This window comes from Liolophura sinensis, chromosome 1, assembly GCF_032854445.1.
Source record: "Liolophura sinensis isolate JHLJ2023 chromosome 1, CUHK_Ljap_v2, whole genome shotgun sequence".
NCBI lineage: Eukaryota > Metazoa > Mollusca > Polyplacophora > Chitonida > Chitonidae > Liolophura > Liolophura sinensis.
This window is the reverse complement of record NC_088295.1, coordinates 32,149,144-32,157,378: the sequence shown is the minus strand read 5'-3', so window position 1 is coordinate 32,157,378 and position 8,235 is coordinate 32,149,144.

Here is an 8,235-nt window from a genome sequence, read left to right as displayed (position 1 = left end):
TAGAGGAAATCAACACCTTTGACTAGTTACTCATGACCACAAATACGACATGGCACACACGTGTGAACACCATAACACTGGAACTTGTGGCAAGAGCCTTTCAACAAACGGGGAAGAATATGCAAGTAGCCACACAAGAACTGTAGATGTTTGTTAAAGGGTGTCACCTAGACCTCCACGGACAGTGAGAGATGGGGAAACCACAAATTCCTTGTCGAACACTGGGCTTGAACTTGTGTATTTCTACATGTATTTCTGGTACAGTCAATCTTCATGTAAAACCTAATTTATAACAATCTGAACGAAACACTGCAGATGGGTCCCGATAATGGTAACTATTTCATCGGGGATATTGGCTAAGTATCTTATCATTTTCAGAGTAGGCAATGTGAGGCCCCATATACATGTGCAATCTCACCACAGTGAAGTAACCATCTTTTGTAACATTTTTTTTTTTGTTAACTATCATTGTGGCACAATTTTCTGCTAGTATTTTTCATAACCTGTAATGAATAACATAAGGAATGAGTGTTCGTGTGTTTGGGACAGCGTGACTTCAGACGCAAAGGATTGTGGGATCGCGCACTCATTTACCATCCTTAAGACGATCGCCACGTTTTGATTATGTCCTAACGAGATTCCTTTAGCCATATGGTAGTTGTTGAATGCATAGTTACTTGTATACTTATGCCGAATGAGCACATCGTTGTACTAATTAGTAGATTAGCTTACAAAGTAGTTGCCCATCGGTCACCTTCAGACGTCGTTGTTGTTTCCATTTAATTAACACTACGTAATGTTACGCTTCGTATTCGCTAGATTTCTGATTGAAATAACAGTAGTTTCAGTTCAGTATATTTAACGATAGTTGTGTCTTTTAATAGTTTGTAACTCCAGTAAAGCTAAATAGAAAGCCTGAGTGGCTTAGAGGAATATTTCCTTTCGTATTTCGTAGTAGAAATCCACGAATGTGTGCGATGTCAAAAGTATGTAAATAAGGGGGATAACTCCTGATGGAATACGCTCAACAGGGGCGACTACTTTTGTTGGAATAATGGAAATAAGGGGCTTAACTCTAAATGTCAAAAGACAATATGTGTATGGAAAGTGTAATATATTGAAACTTTCTTTATTTTTGTTCCAAAACTGTAATGGGGTTTTGCAGAGTTAACAATTGTATAAGTATATATAGATTTATTTCATTTAGTTCATATTTGTGTAAAGCAAACTCATGTCACAATTTATTTATACGCATTGTATTACTTTATTTCACTTAATTTACAGTATCCCTTGAAGATTAATTATGATTTGTTGTTATTTAAATCGGTCACTCATTTACCATCCTTGAGACGATCGCCACGTATTGATTATGTCCTAACGAAATTCCCTTCTTCAGAAGAAATTCTTCTTCAGAATAAAGCCATGTGAACGTTATACAGTGTATGGGTCTTTTACATTTGGTGCCGTGACCAGGATAGATGTGCTGCATGATGTCTACAATTCAGCGATGAGCATCTAGATACCATGGCTACACCAGACCATCAACACCTACTGATGGAGATAGGCTGTTTGCTACCGACCATACCCGTACCCGATTCGCAGGAACTGTGTTTGGAGTTTAAGCTTGTGACTCAAAACAATGTGGCAGATAAATCCAAAATGAACCTTGTTGTTTTGCTGATGAACTTTTTGGACACTGAACTTGGTATTGATAGAGATGTCCTTGCTGAAATTTTGGACAGACTGATAGGACTTAAAGTCCCCGTTACTGTCACACCCAAACCACCTGGTGGACTGGTAAAAGGGTACACAGAGACAGAAATCGTTGAAGCTGTCATTAAATCTGTGCGTCCAAGCCTAAAGTTACGCAGTTACCTTGAGGGAAGACAAGCCCTAAGCCTTGCGAGCTTGCACCGCATACTGCGTTCTCATTTCCATGAGAGAAGCTGATTCGAAAACAGAATACGATCGTGATTTGGTTCAGCTGATGACACTCCATGCTCTACTGACTGGACTGTCTAATAATAATGTGAGGTCGGAAATAAAGCCCTACCTTGACAACATCGCTGTCCCAGATGAAGTCCTCATTGAGAAGATGAGGATCGCCGCCTGACAGGAGGAAGAGAGACACCTGAAACTCACCTCAAGGTCACGAGGTCAAGGCCTGAAGGTAAATGTCTCTGTCATTGAGAAAGATGACGTCAAACCGCCCAGCCTAAACCCAAGAAGAACAACTTGACAGATGATGTTGCGCAGATCAAAGAAGATCTTCTGTCTGTAAAACAATTACATACAGATCAGTGCTTTGATAAATTGTGTCAAACCACGTGAAGACTATGTTTTTTCAGTGAAGTCTGGCCGTAAGCTTGTTAAAGTGTTGCCAGGTAAGATTGTTAATGTAGGTTGTCGTGTTAGGACTTTTGTTGTCACAAGTCCGGTACCTATTCTATTTGAACCTGATCTTGAACACAATTTTGATGGTCTCATGCTTAGTGACCGTCTCATTATGTTGAATAATGGTTCACTCCATAACATTAATATCCCTGTCTACAATTCCAGTAACCATGCGATTGTATTGCCTGCCAAATGCATTTTAGGTCATGTCATAAATGCTGTATATCCTGTCAAATATGCTAATCACTTTCGGGAACCTGTGGTCAATAGTATGGATGCTTCTGTGAATGGTGACACTTGTGGTAAGTGGGATCCACCAGTGGACATCAGTCATTTCACTGGTGGACAGCAGAACATTGTTCGGGACATGTTGCATCAAGAGTGTGATGCATTCTCCAGAAATCCAGATGACTTAGGTTGTGCTCCTGATCTTCAGTTGGAAATTAAGTTGACGGACAATGTACCAGTGCAGCAGAAATATTCTGGATTTCCCCCTGCGCTCTATGCTGAAGTCAGAGCGTATTTGGCGGACTTGTTAGAGAAGGGATGGGTGACTATGCATCACCAGTCGTGTGTGTTAGGAAGCGTGATGGCTCCCTGAGACTCTGTATGAACTACAGACAGCTCAATAAGAAAACCATAGCTGATCGACAACCGATTCCCCGTGTGCAAGATGCATTGAACACACTGTCAGGTAATTCTTGGTTTTCGTTGTTGGACCAGGGTAAAGCCTACCACCAAGGGTTTAGGCATGAGAACAGTAAATATTGACTGCATTCGTCAACCCCCCTGGGGTCTTTATCACTGGAATCGAATACCGTTTGGCCTCACAAATGCCCCAGCTTGTTTCCAGCGATTCATGGAAGATGCCTTGGATGGACTGCGGAGTGATATTTGTCTTCCCTACTTTGATGGTGTCATGGTCTATGCTAAGACGTTCCAGGATGAAGTTGCACAAGTGAGACAAGTGCTGAGGCGACTTGCTTCCCACGGTATCAAACTCCGTCCAGACAAATGTGAAGTATTCAAACAAGAAGTACGTTACCTAGGAATGATCGTGAGTGAAGATGGCTACAAGATGGACCCGAAGGACATCACCCCAGTGGTAGCTTTGAAACAGCAGAAACCCAAGAATGTTGGTAAACCGGAACTCCGAAAGCTCCTTGGACTGATCGGTTAGTATCGGCGTTACATTCACGACTTTACCAGAACTGCGAAGCCATTGTATGACCTGCTGAAAGGTAGTGGGACTCGTAGTGATGGCCGACCTTCAAAGACCAAGAGCAAAAAGGTAAAGTCTTGTCAAGTGCCTTCAAGCCACCCGATTGTATGGACTGACTTGCACCGGGACAGGTTGGATTCTCTAGTTGATTGTCTTACGAAACCTCCAGTGATGGGTTATCCGTGTTTCGACGAACCATTCATCTTGTACACAGAAGTGTCAAAGGATGGCCTAGGCGCAGTGCTCTGCGAGGTACAAAACGGCAAGATGAGAGTCATTGACTATGGCTCTAGAACTCTTTCGGTTGCCGAACAGAACTACCACCTTAATTCCAGTAAATTGGAGTTATTAGCTCTAAAATGGGCTGTAACAGGTAAGTTCAAGGATTACCTCTACTATGCCCCAAGCTTCACGGTGTGTACGGACAATAATCCGTTGACTTATGTCACAACCAGTGCTAGACTCAACGCCACAGGTCACAGATGGGTTGCGCAATTAGCAGACTTTCGGTTTGAACTGAAGTATCGCCCTGGCAGGAATACTGTGGTTGCCGATGGACTGTCTCGTATGCCTCTGCCAATAGAACCCTACATGCCGTCATGCACAGAAGAATGTTCCATTGACACTGTGTCAGCGATTCTGAATGGAGCAGCATTTGAGGACTGTTTGCCCTTATTCACTCCAATGACTGTTTTGTCCAGTTCAGTGGAAAACAAAGACTCACCTAGGATGGAAAGCGCCTTACAGAAGATTGACTTAAAGGACGCTCAGTTCAAAGACTCAGTGATCCAGCGAGTACTGGAGCTGAAACAGGCGAACCGCAGACCAACAGACAGACAGTTGCGAGCAGAAGAGCCTGGCGTTATAATTATAATACATTATAATTCATTTGACCTAGTGTTTTAAGCTGTACTCAAAGAGAACTTGAGGGCCTCCGTGGCTCAGTTGCTTAGCGCGCTAGCGCAGCGTGATGACTAAGGAGCCTCTCACCAGTGCGGTCGCTGTGAGTTCAAGTCCAGCTCATGCTGGCTTCCTTTCCGGCCGTATGTGGGAAGGTCTGCCAGCAGCCTGCTGATGGTTGTGGGGTTCCCCCGGGTGCTGCCTGGTTTCCTCCCACCATAATGCTGGCTGCCATTGTATAAGTGAAATATTCTTGGGTACAGCGTACAACACCAATCAAATAAATAAATAAATCAAAGAGAACTTCTCTCAATGGAGAGGGGTCTATGTTTATAGGTGGAGTGAGTGGGGTGGCGTGGGGTGGAGTAAGTGGGGTGCGGTGGGGTGTGGTGTGGTGTGGTGAGCAGGCCTGAGAGGTACAACTGCTCCGCACAGCGTACAAAACAATCATCCTGAAAGAGTGCTGCAAACATGCCCAAAATAAAACAGCGACATTGGCAAGTCACTGAACTTTCTCCTTATTTGACATACAATTTAGGACGCCATATTAGTGTAAGACCAGAGGTTTTCCAGGAATGTAACACTGTGCAAACAAGGTAAAAAAATAAAAAAAAAGGAAATCTCCTGCCCAGTCGTTAAACTTTGTGCACAATGGCACATCCACACCATCTTCACGTGTTTAGATGCCATGTTATACCTACACAGTAGGATGTATTCAGTTATCAAAGATGAAGCGACCTGACACTCATCAGGATTAAACTTTTATTGCACAATTCATGGACCTGAATATGGCTTTTTCCAAAAGTGTGTAATTGTACATTAAAGCATAAATACACCAGAGCTGTGTGCCAAAATGAACTGTATACCTCGACTGAACCTGAACATTGATCAGTACAAAGTACATGTACATTGGGAATGAATGAATATGACTGAACACCACATTGGCACATGTTTCAGCCATGTCGTGGCCGTGTACAATCTAGTTTTCATGTCAGTTGTATTTATTTATTTATTATTTTATTAATGTTTTATGCTGCACTCAAGATTATTTCACTTATACAATGGCGGCCAGCATTATGGTGGGAGGAAACCGGGCAAACTCACAAACATCCGTAGGTTGCTTGCAGATCTTCCAAATTACAAACTGAGAGAAAGCCAGCATGAGCTGGACTTGAATGCACAGGCACCGCATTGGTAAGAGGTACATGGGTAATTGCACCATGCTACAACCACACCGAGGCCCCCATGTCAATAATTAATCAGCTGTCAATTATTATTACCTTTAAAGTACATGGAAATATGAATTGATATATCACTCACTGAGCACATTATATATTCTTTATTATGAGTATAAATGTGGCATTTTTCTGTAAGAGCTAGGCTCCCGTTTCACAGCACGCACATAGTGCAACGTTCATGTCACTACCATAGCGATGTAACACCTACGATACTGGTCGCCATGGAAGATATGCGCATGTAACGTTATGTGAGCTTTGTGAAACGGGCCCCAGGACATTAACAAGCACTATGACATCATATTACATGTAATATACACATCTAGATGTATATAAATAAAAGTCCACTTACACACCAAAATCATTTGTGGAAGAAAGAGAATATTAGATCATTCTATTATAGTCCACACTCTGAAAGATACCTCTTATATGGCCGCTATAAGTTCTGCGAATAAAAGAAACTGAAATGTCCTGGGTAAAAAATTTACTTTTGTTAAAGTATTGACAAACTTTTCTACATGAGATGTACTGTAGTTGACACCATAGCAAGAACTAATGTATTGGTCACATTTCTGGAGAAGTACACGTACTGTTAACCGTTTACAGCCACTTATTAAAACATTTTGTGCCTAGTCAGTAACTCATAAAAAAGAATCTTAATCATGCTACAAACAAAGTTTATGGAAATAACATGGACTGGCAATTACAGCTCACATAAAGACTCATGGCAAACAGCTAAATTACACTGAAAAACAATTGAATGTACTCCATGTTTGTATAATTACAAACATGGAGTAATTTACCGCGGAATATTTACAGGTGTTGGAACATTATCAAATTAGTGTATTTGAATATGTATCAAAAGCTTAAAAATACAATACACAAGTGTGTAGAAATAATAATATATATGATCACATGAAAATTAAAATGAGAAATTTCTTAGAAAAATATACATGATAAAACAAGTTAAAAAAAGAAGTAACTGTCATATTGTCAGTCTCCTATCAGTTCCAAGGGTTTAATAATAAAATAAGGAACATTTTACAGCTTACTTTAGTGTGCCTTCAAGTCCAAATACAGTGTATATACAGAGACTTTTATATGTACATGTAGGCAGCAAAAAACTATCCAGGGCACAATTCTCAAGGGAAACAGTGTTAGTGAATAATTAATTACAAAATAAATTTATCCATAACTCGTAATTGAATTTAAATTTGTCAGGTTGTAGTATCATGATATCATAGCAATCATGATGTAAATTGTACACAAACTTCCAGGGTAATGTGATCAAGGATAACAACAGATAAAAAAGCATGGAAAACTGTGTAATATATTGAATGAGATTGGCAAAGGCCATGCAGTGCAACAAACCCCATAAATTGACAAAATATTCATAAATCATCACCAAACTTGAGCACATATCTCATTTTACTGAACACATGTCCAAAGTTTCATTTAAAAGTCTTCATGGGTAAGGCAAACAAGTGTATAAAATTTAAAGTTGGATACACAACAGACAGATGAAAACCTGTAGTTTCCTTGGTTTAATTATCACAGATTAACAACAAATCCAAAGCACTGTTCAAAGATACACCATAACTTGTTAAAAATAATGTACGTAAAAACAACATCTACAAATAATTGCATATATATATGGTTATATCTGGGTCTGCTAGGTGCTGAATTACACTACACTACATTAGGTGCCTTGAGTGAGAAGATTGTGGCCTGACATTAATGTATCACATTAACTTGGATTTGGAAAAGCTGGTGCAATGGTGTCTGAAATTCTGACCACTGTGACTTCTTCCTGCTTGAAAAATACCCACTCACTACTAGCTACAATCATATTTTTTTCATCTTGTTTTTCATGGTTCCACTGATCTAAAATGTAGCATACACATGCACAACTGTGATGAAAATATTTCCGAGAATATTGCATGGATGAAAAGAGTAAAACTATTCAGTCTTATTTTTGAACGAAAGTGGCATAAAATGCTAACAACACAATATAATCAAGTCCATAAATATGTGCGGAAATAAACCAAATGTGTAAAAGTGCTATAAATGTTTCAAGCATTCCTTCACATTTTGCAAGTTTTCTGAGTATGTATTTAATAGATTTATAGAGATACCTTTGATACTTGTAGCTATAAGTAAGTACCACAAAAACAGCTAACCACAAATAAATGTGTGAAAAATTTCTTTAAACAGCATGGTCCTATTCATCTTCATCTATAAGCTCTACGTGGAATCTTTCTGTGTGACTTATTTATTTAGTTATCTGATCTTTCCAGGTGTCTCCAGGTGAAGGGGTAAAGGAGACAGACCTACTGAAGTAGTCCCAACATAATCCCAACCACTTGTTCCCAACTCTGACCGAGCTCCAGCTGGTAGTACAGTGACGGATAAGTATCATTTACACTCTTGCAAAACATCACAGCTTTGGTAATGCCTTCCGGAGTGGCCTGCAGAATTTGTACA